This window comes from Polypterus senegalus, chromosome 11, assembly GCF_016835505.1.
Source record: "Polypterus senegalus isolate Bchr_013 chromosome 11, ASM1683550v1, whole genome shotgun sequence".
Lineage (NCBI taxonomy): Eukaryota > Metazoa > Chordata > Cladistia > Polypteriformes > Polypteridae > Polypterus > Polypterus senegalus.
Genome location: NC_053164.1, coordinates 103,256,563 through 103,270,798, shown reverse-complemented (window position 1 = coordinate 103,270,798; position 14,236 = coordinate 103,256,563). Strand labels below are relative to the sequence as shown.

At 40.4% G+C, this 14,236-nt stretch overlaps 1 pseudogene; it reads left to right on the top strand.

The window, feature by feature from the left end:
- Positions 1-4,922: 4,922 nt before the first annotated feature.
- LOC120538590 overlaps positions 4,923-14,236 on the top strand; it is a 28,497-nt pseudogene continuing 19,183 nt past the window's right edge.

Genomic DNA, 14,236 nt, shown 5'->3' with positions numbered 1-14,236 from the left:
TTCTGTGTCCCATCTTCCTCTCCTACCTGTATCCTTTCTGCTTTCTTCCCATTATCAAAATATTTTTTCTCAGTCACTGCCTTCAACTGTGAAGACAGTATCTCCTTTGTAAATAGATCATTGTTAGATATCTTATAGGACTTCTCAGTTTAGCAGCGCAAACTTCCTTCCATTCATCCTATCTCATAAAAATCTATTTTGAAAACAACATCTCCTCATCTTCTAAAAAGTCCAAGCTACCAGCATGTTGTGATTAAATATAGTATGTACATCACCTAACCCTCTTCAAGCATCAAGACTTTTTTTTGCTCGTTCCATGGTTTTGGATTATTATTTTTTTATTTTCTAGTTTCTTTGACCTTTCTGCTTATCTTTGGAATTTGTGTTTTACTCCATGTTTTGGTACTGATGCTTAATGCTGTTTTGTCTAATCTATTTCTCTTTATCTGCTCTTCTCATGACTGTTCTTTTGTTCAGGGAGTCGATTAAACAATTTTTTAATAATGCATAATGCTTTTTGTTGTGTATGTTCACACAAATCTGCACAACAACTTTGCTGCATGCTTTGCTGTACACGGTAAGCCAGTACTGAAATCTTGTGGGTCGCCTTCTCCTGGAAGAAAATCAGGTCTTACGAGCTCTTCTGTATGCCCTTGAGCTTCTGTGAACAACAAAAATTGTTGTTCAGATTAGAGCAGACCAGGGCATTGTACAACCTTAAATCAGAAAAAGTTAGGATGGTATAGAAAATTAAAATAAAAAAAAATGCAGTGATTCTTAAATTTACTTTGACTTGTATCTCTTTGCAGACAGTATGTACCCAAGATATTTATGTTTTGTCTGGTCAACTTCATTTCATTTGTTAATATACATCTTTCCTACATTTCAGGCCTGCAACACATTCCAAAAAAAATCCCAAATTCCCCACCCCGACTCCTCCCTGAATTACTCCTCTTTGAATATGCAAATCTATATAAATAGCCCCTTATGTTTTGCGTTCTGTGAAAAAACAATGGCAAAAAAAGAAGAATTTCAGTGAATACCAAGTTGAGGCAAAACATACTATTTGTTGGTTTAAGCAGTGGTATAAACAATAAAAGGAAGTTGATCAAGTGAAAGAGTGTTGCGGAGAAACTGGAAAGTTCAAGTTTAGAAAGTAGCACAGTGCCCGAAATAAAAAGAAGTGGTCAGATATCAAAGTCGCCATGAAAAGGCGAGTCATAGCCAATCATCTGAGTGTCATATGGAAGCGTAATTGGGCACAGAGAAAAGAAAAACAAATAGGGAAAAAAATGTTGAAATGTCAACTTTAATTTCAAAATTTCCACTTTAATAACGTAGTTTATTTTGTCTTTAAAGAAGAACGTCATAAACTCCAACATAAAATCATTTAATTTACTAGTTTCTCAAATCCCATCATAAAGTAGTATGTTAAATGCTTCGTATTCTATGTACTCTATGTGTGTGAATCACTATGTGCTTCTTAAGCAGGCTTTCTCTTATGTTGACAGGACCCGGAATACATTACATTCATTATATTACAGCTCTCTGAACAATTTAAATACCTATCTAAATTGACTTAGGCCAGGTTTATACTTCACACGACGTGCACTCCAGCGGACGCTACTGCTACTGTATTGTACTGTTCATACTTGCGTGCATACTTTACGTAAATCTAGAAGATTCCACCAGGTGCGAGATATCATCAAGGTGAGAACAGGTTGGGTTTGCAGTGTTGTGAATTGCCTGAAACACCTATTAAAGTCCGAGAACACCTTGCCGCAGTATCTCTGAAAAGGATGTTTAATGATTGGATCCATCAATCCAGGGATGCGCCTATTCCTGCAAGCATCGGACACGAGACAGAAACAATCCCTGGACAGGGCATCAGCTCATCGCAAGGTCAACACAAGCACACACATACACTACCATCAATTTAGCGTCACCAAATCCCCAGACTTCATGTCTTTGGAAGGAAACTCGGAGCACACTGTGGAAACCCACCAGGAAAAAAAGTAGACTCCAGGCAGGGAACACAAGGGACATGACTCCCTGCAAGGTATACCATGCCGCCACAACATGTGTAATTATTATCAGTATTCATTATTTAAATGGAGTTAACGACTTATCAGTAAAATATAACATACATACCTTAATGCATTTCATAATGAAAGTAATATCAGGTATGGCGATTGCTGCCGTCAGGTCATGAGAAAGCGCCAGAAGCATGCAGCAATTAAAAACTATGTCAGTTTTAAGATGACATTTACGATGGTCTACTTCAATGATAAAGTAAACAACAAGCTCAAAGTAGACGTTTAGAGATTATAGCCGAAATATCCACTTTAATCACAAAATACACCTTTTCACCACGTCCTTAATTTTTTTCTCTGTGGCTCAAATATGCTGCCATACATTCTGATGCTGTTGTGAAGGTGCAAAAATAAAAAGACTGACACAGAAAATGGTATGTGAGACCTTTAAAATGTATCATGTCATTACGTTGGGGAATATGCGACGTTTGAATATAAAAGCACCACAAATGCATTTGTATATCAGTATTTTGCTTCACCACATCGAACCATTCATCAAACATCGAAGCACGCACATTGATTCTAAAGGATCCTCAAAGCAGCTTTGTGTCACATGTAGATAGTCCATACTCTGACGTCACATTCTGACTTTTATCACAATGTGCCCCCCGATTTTTTGCTGGTACTGCAACTCGTGCATGCGTCGCGTTAATTTCTGAGGATTTGCTCAGAGGACGCATCAAGTGAACGCTGGGAATGCATGGCAGCCGTGATGTGTGTGCATACATGTTCTGAGCATGAAGTATAAACGAGCCTTAGAAGGCTTTCATCATCATATGGAAATATGTGCTCTCTTCTATTGAATTGAATTCCTTTATTGTTATTGTATGGTACACCAAGATTCAATATGCAAATCCTTCATAAATGTATTTTTCTATAAAATTATAAAATAACAGTAATAATAATAATACAACAAAAACAATGCAAAATATTCTATATGAAAGCATAAGTGGCTCAGGTTGTGCAATATTACAACTGTAGTGCAAGTTTACAGTGAGGTAATTGTTCTTTTAAGTATAAACAGTTCTACCAGGAGCACTTGATGGACTGATTGAGTGCATTTATAGCTCTTGGGATGAATCTGTTTCTGAAGCGTGAGGTCCCTAGAGGAAAGGCTCTGTAGCATTTGTCGAATGGGAGAAGTTCAAATAGACTGTTCTCATGGCTGAGACACCATGTGCTAGAAGCTGTATCCCAATAATTGTCTCTGCTCTTGACATTATCAGCTGTAGAACTTTCTGATTAGCTGCTGTACAGCTGTGATTTCATACTCCGATACAGTGGCTTAAAATACTCTGAATGGTTAACTGAGAGTTACAACGCTAAAACAGCTATGGTATTTGGAATAGTTTGGCCATTCCGTGCACCATTATATGTTTACAGGTTGAGTACAATCAGATGCCTTAAACTAATAAACAATATGCTGTTAATTTCAGTGTATATGATAAAGCCGTGTCAGGGACGTGAATCTAAAAAATAAAGGGAAACCACACAGGTACAGTAGTACTACTTTGACACTGGGTGCCCCCAGTTTGCAAAACCAAGCCAAAAACTTGCATACACAATTGATTGAGCTGGCATGAGAATGTGTGTGGCTTTACCCTAAATTTAGTTTTTATACATTGCAATGTGAGTGCCGAAATAATCATAAGCAACATTTTTCTGCATACACATTGATTATATATGAGACCTCTTGTCTTAGCCGATCTAAAACACCAAGATTGTTGTACCCAGGACTGGAAACACAGTGGCAATTGATTTCTGTTGTGCAGTTTACTCATCATTATGATTAGGACTGGGAGAGGATTTAAGAGCTTTCAGTATTTATAAACCTCATGCAAGGTGAAAGGGTTAAATCAGACGTGGATTTTGCCAGTAGCTTTCACAAACTATTCCCATTCTGTGAACTCCACAAGCATGCAGTAACTCCTAACACTGCTACTTTTTCCAAATCATTTATTCAGGTGTGAGTCTCAACAACTGGTATGATATTTGTCTCAAGTTGCTTTGAAGAGGTCACTTGTCATTTACAGACATCACCTTTGATATAGTGTGTATAGTTAGAAAATATATTGAAGGATTTATACGTTTCAGTAACGCACTCTTTGACACACTTTTTGATTCATTGCTACAATCAGGTAAAGAAAATTTTGTTTCAAATACCTTACCATGTAGGACTACAAGGTTATATGATAACCTTTCCACATGACAATTTGGTATCTCTGCTGTTTTATGTGAATGTATATTTCTTTCATTAGTTAATATTTTTATGGTGATGACCCTGTGATGGACTAGTAACTGAATGTTACAGAATGTTTTATCAGTTTATAATTAGTAAGTCTCAAATTAAATGACATTCATTTAAATGACATTTCAGAGTCACGTTTTACATGGAATGGTAAATGCCCTGTTTGCTTTCATATTTTTTGTGTTCTTCTTATCAGCTTTAGATACAAGTCCATGTTGCTAGGTACAGGAAAGACAGATGATCTCATCAATGATTTGGGGCACCAACCAGGTTGTCCTGTTTAATGACAAGGCAAAAATAAAAACAACGCTCATCGTGGTGTTTCTTTTCCTTAATGTCATAGGGTTAGCAAAATCAAAATAACTGATTAGGAGTAGAACAGTCACTCTCCGTAAGGTCCGTCTAGCGGTATGGTACTTCTGCAAGTGATGCCAACCTTTCAGGAGTCCAATGGCTTTTTTCTTGCGGGACTGGAAAGGGTGGGGCTAGGTGCCTACACTGGGTGGATTTCCAGTACTGTGGGGAGAGAAGGAGAAAATATTGTTAGCCCATAAGGAGATCCACAGACGTGAATGCATGGCATGGCTGCCCGTCAGCTCAGCCCTAGAGGGGCAAGTGGATCTGGCCATGAGGTTGTGGACCCAGGAGAGGGCATCAGCGTTGGCAATGGAGGCTCCCTCGTTGGTGCACAACTGTGAACTTGTGCAGTTGGAGACTAAGGAACCAATGGGTGACTCTGGGATTTGACTCCCTCTGGGAGCAGAGCCACTGGAGGGGGGCTGTGGTCTGTAAACAGGATGAACTCTCTTCTCAGGAGGCAATATTGAAGTTGGTTGACAACTCACTTGATGATGAGGGCCTCCCATTCAATTGCTGCATACCACATCTCCCAGTCCAGCAGTTTATGACTGAGATACATTGCCAGGTATTCAGCTCAATTGATGACCTGGCTCAGCACAGCACTGAGGCCGGTATTCAAGAATGAAAGGAAGGGAAAAGACAGGTGAAAGCAACACAAGAGCCAGCATTACAGAATGCAGTATCAGTAACAGGGATCCACGTCACTGTATTGGGTGTCTTTTTTCTTCAAGCGTTGTGTCAGAGGCATGACCCAGTCAAAGAAGTGGGGAATGAATAGGCAATAGTAACCTGCTAATCTGAGGAAAGCCTGTACTTGTTTCTTTGTTTTCACCCAGGGCCAATCACAAATGGCAGCTAGTTTGTTTTACAAAAGTTGAATCCATTCTTCAACCACCATCTAGCCTTAGTCACCCCAAAAAAGTATTTTTGTCAATTGATCCTGTGGCTGGTATCGCACATGGCAAAAAAATTGTCTAAACATGCTGCAGATGGTCTGCCTAGATGCTAGAATAGATGACCACATCATCTAGATAGGCAGCACTGTAGGCATTATGGGGCCACAGCAGTGCATCCACCAGATGCTGGAAAGTCGCAGGGGCACCATGCAGCCCAAAGTTAAGAAAAGGTACTGCCAGTGGCCACCAGGGGTACTGAGGACATTTTTTCCCTTTGTCATGTGTCAGGAGGATCTGCCAATGTCAGATACTGGGAGTTACTGAGATGCTCCAGGAGATCATCCACTCTAGGCATGGGAAAAGTATTGCATTAGGAGATGGAACTGAGTTAATGGAAGTCGTTACAAAACTAACAGCTTCCATCAGGCTTTGGGACTAGTATGATCGGGCTGGAACAAGGACCATGGCTGGCCTCTATTACTCCCTGATCCAGCATTCAATGCACCTTCAGTAATACCTCTACCTTCCTTGCTTCTGGAAGGCAGTACGGACACTCTTGGACCACTACCCCCGGTTCTGTCACAATATTGTGGGTAATCAGCTTGGTTCTGCCCAGTTTGGGGTCTACGATTGCTCTGACTGAGCAGAGGATGGCTCCCAGTTCCTTCTTGTGTTGGGAGGTGAGGGTGTCGCCATAATTTAACAGGACAATTCAGTAATCAGGCAGGAGAGAAGTTGTTCAAACGCCTTGGAGGGAGCATTCTTCAAAAGCAGTCTGTAACAGCATGGTCAGAAAAACAAAGAATAGAGATTCATTTTATGAACTACCAAACTTACATACAGTGTCAATCAATGCATACATTTTACTCTGGTTGGTTCATTGCTTTACACCCAAATGACTTATATAAAATAAACGTCTGTTATATTATATTCTGGTTCTTGTACCTTTCAGTTGCACCACCACCCTTGAAATTTCTGTGCATATAACAATTGTCCATTCTCGTTTATAGGACATCTGCTGATTTCTTAGTCATCTCTTAGTCATCCTTCACTACATTTTGTATATTACATCAACCTTTCTTCTGGTACATTATTTACTTGACCATCTCAGTATTTTTCCTAAACCAGTTCATATATTTCAGTGTACATTTTGTTGTTCACTTCACCTTTATCTGGTTTCCTACTGTGCCTGAAGAGGTTTTTGACATTTACTAAGCCTTTATGCTATTTCTTTAAGATGAATGCTATGTTACCCTAAAATTATTCTTCCATACGTCCACATGAAACAACAGCATGGAAGTAGCCGTTACATCACTGTGGTCGTGATCAACACATGGTTTCAGGAGGTTTATGTGGTACATGCGTTCCCTTAGGTGTCGATTGGGGAGGTAGACTAAATAATCTATGATTATCCCATCCCATCAGCAGTAACGTGTACTTAGAAATATTTTCCAGCACGCATGTCTCCATGTCTGACACCATTTTCGCCATGACTCCCTCGCCTCAGCATGGGATATAAATCAGCATTTATGCAGCTCAGGGATATGCAGGGCTGAGCCCGTACTGACACATGTTAACAGCACATCTGTTTTGCATTTTGCATCTGTTACAATATAAACAGTTTAAAGTTTCAATGATTTCATTTGCAACTGGCGAACTAAGTAGAAATGATCATCGCCAAAGCCTATTTTTGGTTGCATTTGAGACCATTTTAGTTGTGGCTTGGAGCCCTGGCGGAACCATGGGCTGGGCCACTTGGAGGTTGCTTCTAGGCCGTATGTGGCCTGCGGGCCACCATTTGAATAGGCCTGCTGTAGAGGACTGTGGGGCCTTGGAGAAGGCAAACATGATGAGTGGCTGGAGCTGCTCCCAGTCCCTCTCGTCTGTCTGTACCATCTTCCTGAACATCTGCTTGGGCATTTGGTTAAAAGGCTCAACCAGTCCATCTGTCTGAGGTTGGTAAATGGATGTTTTCATGTGCTTTATATAGAGTAGTTTGGTGACCTCCCAGCAACATGAAAGATGTCCCCAGCTCAGTGAGGGCCTTCTTGGGGATACAATGCACAAAAAGACCCTGGACAATAGACTTATAGTTAGCCATACGTATGGGTATGGCCTCTGGGTATTGGGTAGTGTAATCAACAAGAATGAGGATATACTTATGACCCCTTGTCAATGGTTCAAGTGGACCGACAATGTCCATGCCGATCTGTTAAAACAGGATGTCAATTATGAGTAATGGTATGAGAGAGGCACAGTCTGATGACGTATTTGTGTGAGTTGGCAATCCGTGCAGGACGTGCAAAAACAGTGAACCTCTTTATGAACGTCAGGTCAATAGAGCATGTAATGATATGTTTGGGTTTTTTTTTCATAGTCCTGGTGCACCCCCAAAAGTTAGGCATGTGCCAGCTTGCTTATGTTGTGTCTATAGGGATGGGGGATAAGAAGTTGCCTTCCTTCCTCGCCTTGATATTCAGTCACCTTATACACTAGATAATTGTTTAACACAAATTGAAGCAGTGTTTGCATGGACCCATTGGTGGCCTGACCATTTTACTGCAGCTACTGCATTCCTTGCATGCTTCAAAGAGTTTTCGTTTCACTATTCCCGTTTGAAGGACATGGGCAGAGAGGGGAAATGAAGCTGAAGCACAGTAATCCAATTGGGATGGTATTGGCAGATGTCCGGGTGAGGCATCACTGGCAAACCAGCAGTGTTTATCATCACTCCTTGCCAGATCTGCCGAGTCATACTGCATGGTCACCCCATTACCTGCTCTCTTACATGGCTGGGTTTCTACTCTGGGCATTGACTCTCTGCCCATTGCTAGGATCATCCTTTGAGGCAGGTAAAGTGCCTACCTGTTAGTTGGACAATCTCGTCCCAAAATCACCACATATGGAGGTCGGGGCAACTCCACCACATACAATCTCTGTAGGCATCCTTGGGCTAACAACCAGCAGACTGAGGTGGAGTATGTCTGAGACTCTCCATGGATACAGGTCAGATTGACTTTTTCCATTGTACTGTTCTGATGGGACTTAATGGCTTGCAACAGTAGATATGTTACTGCCAGAATCATAGAGTCCCTGGATGGGGTGTCTATTCCATCGAGCCACACCTGAAAATGGAGCCATAAGAGGGTTAGCCATGGTCATGAGACAATACCTTTCTCCCCAAGCCCAAATACATTCCATTGGGTCATCCCCTTGGGGACAGTGGGCAACGGTGTGTTCTGGTTTCCTGCAGGGGCACCTCCATCTCTCGGGCTCCAAGGTCTGTTCTCTGCATGGTGGGATTGGCAGTCCTATCCTGGACGCTCAGTCTGGCTGGCTGCCTGGTAAGGCTCGATCAGTTCAGCGAGCTCCTCTATGTCTGCCCACTTCTGTCTCCTAATGATCCAGACAAAGTGTTCTGGGATGGTGTGGAGTAGGAAGTCGGGCACCACCAAATCTCGACAATTCTTTAGGCCAAATTTTTCCCATGGAGCAATCAATGGGCCAACTTGAGGTGAGGAAAGGGAGCTAGGAGGTGAGCCCAGTCTCACCAAGGCCAATGTTGGCGGGTGGCTGTCCTCTTCAACACAAGGAGGAAGGTCTCAACATCGTCCTGAAGTTGCATTGGAACCAACAGTTGCATGCATCGGTTGGACAACAAGCCTCAGCGTCAACCATCTCCATTTGTTGGACCTGGAGTTGGGCGACCATGTCTGTGAGCCGCTGCACAAGCTCTGTGAGGTTCACGGGGACTGCCTTTCCCTTGGCCTAAATCGTGTCGAATTCAGCACCTGTATTCTGGTACAGCAATGACCGATGATCTCAGAATGCTTTGGAGCGCTAACCGGGTCATCCTGTTTAATGACAAAGCAAAAATAAAAATGACACCCATTGTGGTTTTACTTTGCCCTACTATCGGGCTTAGTAAAATCAAAACAAGGGATTAGGAGCAGAACAGTCACTCTCAGGGAAGTGAAACCTCCTTCCAGAAGTCTGGTAGCTTTCTTCTTGTGGGACTGGATGGGCATGGCTAGGTGCCCTCATTGGGCGGATTTCTGGAGAAAACAGTGTTAGTGGCAGTGTTCTCTCGTGGTACAGTCATTACATACCTTGACAGAGCCCATGAGGAGATCCATAGACGTGCATGTGTGACACCAATCAACATGAAATTGACCCTGTGTACTCTCCACTCATCAGTTCACCTCTCTTATCAACAAACAGATGTTCATTATACCGTCAGAAAGCCAAATAAATGTATCTCAGATAGAGACTAATGCTAAAGGTCATATTTAAGTTGTTTTTCATACATGACCACTAAACCAGTTATCCCATCTGGGACCCCCACTTTTAATTGCTTTCATGTGTCCGGTTTTTTTAACATTTTCCTAATATGCAGACAGCAGAAAAACTGGCACAGTAAGTAGAAAGGACTACTGTAATGCCATACACTTAAACTGTTCATATCATCCTTTTCCCCCCATTTAAGATGCTCTAGAAAGAATTACAATTCACATAGAAGCTGTACTCAGATTGGATTATAGGGTCATTATTGGCACAAGTAGAGAGTACACTGCAATTCCTACTTGCATGAGCTAATCAGCATACATCATGTTGCCTCTCTCTAGTGCCATAATCAATAAAAAGAACATTACTTTAAAACTTCTTTCTTGCTTACCTGAGCAATCTCAGAACACAGTTTACAACAAACTTTAAAAAAAGCTTTACTGAATATTGTTGTTTTTACAGAAAGTACATACTCTAAAACCAGTTCACAAGTTTCTAATTAACCATAAAGGTAGTGCTGAAGGAAGCAGAGTCATTAGGCACCAGATCTTTAATTCATCTTACTTCTTCAGGCCTATAGTCGCTGCCACAGTCCCTCACGTACACATCAATTGATAGGGTGTATCCCAATTAGGATCTCACCACTTTTAAAACATGTACATGCTTAAACATGAATGAGGGGGTGAAGAGTACACTCACCTTAAATCAACCATCGCTGTGGAATCTTTTTTTCAGAACTATATCTGTAATGTTCTGCGCATTATGCAGTTTTTTAAGTATTCCTTTTAATATCATGCTTATTTTAAACATGTCATGCTGAAATTGTTTATCTATATTAAAGTACCCTTTACAGACTTTTTAGTATAAAGATTTTTACATCGGTATAGACACAACTTGCATAGAAAGAAAGACACAGGAGTTAATTTAAAAGCATATATTCTTATATTTCAACCCATTGTCATTCAAATGTTGTGCTATGCCTCAAAGGCAAACTTACATAATGGATGGACACACTAAACTCTAAACTAATGGACACAAGCAGACAAGTGAAATCTGATTTGTGTGGATGTTTGCTGAATGTCAAGTAAGGGGGGAATTCACTTTGACTCTTGCTGTTGGATGAAAAATAGCTTACCTGGCTTTTAAAACCTCTCATTCATAGTTTACCATTAAATCACCCTTAAAAGACCCAAAAAATATCAAACTACTTTTGTTCATAGATCAAAATGTTCTGACAAAACAAAAAAATGTTTGTCATACTGTTGATTAAGAATGATACCTACAGTATATACTACACAAAAAAACTGAGAAAAATATGGATGTGTAATAGCCATGTATGCTGTATATATTTGTTAAAGGTAATTACACAATCAGTAAAAATTTAATTTTTGTAATTATTTGTTCTTAACAACTAAATGAAACTTTAAATTGTAACTATGCTGAGGTGAAAACAAGAAATTGTTTATGATATAGAGTAGGAAAATCAGAACAGAGGTTAAGATCAAAACCTCAGAACACTTGGGTCCAGGCTTTGATTGCTGTTGGTGTCTTCCTCATTAGCCTTGATGTGAAGAGAACGTTTTGAATTTACACAAAGCAAGTTATGTTCTGGCTTCTGCTGTGGCTACAAGGAACATTAAGAAAAAAAAGTGCCATTGTACAGTACTCAGGTATATCAAGGAAAAAAGAGAAAAAAAAATAACACAGACATTCTGACAGACAACTGCATGATTTTGGGGCAGGGTTAGGGTGATTTCCACTTGTTTGAATCACAAATAGTGCTGAAGAAATTTCATTCTATTTTCCTTTGATATTCTGCCAACTTGAGCACAATTTATTTAAGTGGTAAGGTAGAGTAAACCTGTAAGTTCATACATGCTGCTTTGGTGACCTCTCCTGGTAAATACAAATATTGAAATTTCATTTTTTAGCCTTACCCACTCTCTTTGTGGCAGCCACAGTAGTCTGAAGGGATTTAATATAAGATTTACAACTGATTGTTTATTCTTAAACAATCAAATTGGCTTCATTAGATTTCAACATGCGCTGTTACTTTAAAATTCAAATTATTCAGATAATTCAAAACTCTAAAAATAATTATAAACCAGAAATATTATACAATGCCCTACATATCTTATTATGATAAGCTTTTTGCCTTATGTATGATGCTGCTGGAATACTTTTATGCTGGCTTCTTCTAGGCTGTATGAATACTTCTGGCTACTTCTAGGCTGGAAGAAGGCTAAATGTCCCAGGCACAGTCCAATAATGTATCCTTTTGGCCATTCCATCATATATATATATATAAGCATATATAAATTTCACAAACTCAGTCTGAAGGGTTATTGTTCATTGAAAAGAGAACAGTGCAACAAGGGCAGTCACATTGTGAAGGATCAGGGAAAGATAGATGACGGCGTTATCCGTTAAAAAAAGGTCACAGATCTCACCACCCCGAAAATCGGCAATCCAAAGCCTATGGACAATCCGAAGAAAGAAGGAAAACAAAGGTGTGCAGGTGGCCACCTCACTAACCTTTCCTCATTGACATGTCTGCTTTTTTTTCCCTTGGCGTCTATAGCATTCATCCTATCTCCCTTGCTACGTTAAGCGACTTTTCCTCTTCCACTTCCTTCTTGCCAATTTTAATTTTGGCACCCTGACCCTTCATTGGCTGTCCAACTGGAACAGTGTGATTTGAATCCCCCGGAAGTAACTAAAAGCACACAAATGACAGACAAGACACAATACAACACACACAGGTAAAACTCCTCAAGTGGCAGTGCTACAAACTGAATAATAAAAAAAACAAGCGCTAACTTTTATAAGTAGCCAAAATTTACACCGGATGTTACAGACTCAAATCAAATGTATGGTTTTATTATATTATAGAAATAATAATAGCAGGTCACTATTCAAACCGCAGAACACCTGGCCTCAATCCCAGAACCTTTGGGTTATAAAGCAGGAGTGCTTACCTCTACACCATTCAAGAATACATATAATCTTCCTGCCAATTGACATTTGAGCTTGGGTTTTAATTCATTGACAGCAGCATGTAAATCAAATGATTTTTTTTTTCTTTGGTTATAGTCTTGAATAAAAGTACATGTGTTTATTTAATATTTGGACTAACGTCTTCACACGTTACACACTTCACATCATCATTAATATCCATCCATCCATTATCCAACCCGCTATATCCTAACTACAGGGTCAACACAGGGCGCAAGGCAGGAAGCAAACCCTGGGCAGGGCACCAGCCCACCACAGGGCGCACACACACACACCAAGCACACACTAGGGACAATTTAGAATCGCCAATGAACCTAACCAGCATGTCCTTGGATTGTGGAAGGAAACCGGAGCACCTGGAAGAAACACACGCAGACGCGGGGAGAACATGCAAACTCCACGCAGGGAGGACCCGGGATGAAAACCCAGGTCTCCTAACTGTGAGGCAGCAGGTGCTACCCACTGTGCCACCATGCTGTCCCCATCATTAATATGACATGGAAAAAGTTTCTGCTTTAGGTATGTGTTCAGCATGTCTTGCCTCACATTTCCTTTCATCCTACACTTACATCTTTGTAGACATGGAACACTCATGAAATGTATGTATTCCAAATAACAATATATTATTTACCTTATACAACTCCAGGATCTTAACTGCCAGATTAAGAGACTTAAGAGCTCTGAGAATTTTGTGATGGACTCAGCTCCGGCGGTGGGAGGATGGGATAGCAGGCTGCTTACTACTTGTGCTGATCGACATATTTGCAAAACAAAAGAAGCTGATGCGAAGGTGCAAAGGAATTAAAGGTGGCCCGGCATTACGAGTTTTTTTGGAGGCTTCAGTGAATCTAGTGTTAAAATCAAACAGGGCACATAAGTACAATTACAAAACATTCAACGGCAACATCAGATGTGGCAGTAAAAGACTTAAGGGCATGATAGCTAGTGGAAAAAATCTATGATATTGCCTTTGTGCCCAAAGCACATTCTTATTTCACTTAATTGTTAATCCAGGGCTGAGCCACTTGTAACACTAAAAAGGTAAAAAAAAATGAGTTCTGAAAATTCTGAATATATTTTATGTGTGTGTATGCATAAGATATCATAAATGTTTTGGGCAACAAATGGCTAACCTAGTATTATTGTTTTGTAAAGAAACAAAAAAAGACACATTTAGCAAATGTTAACACTTTTGCAGAGTTCAGTTGTGACTGCCCTGAAGTGGCAGATCCATGTGGACAGACACTGAAAGAGAGACATCAATGCTGGTAAAGCTGTCAATCTTCCGGTCTGCATAGGGAGGAAGAGAAGAGGCATTACAACACATCGTCAACCCCTGG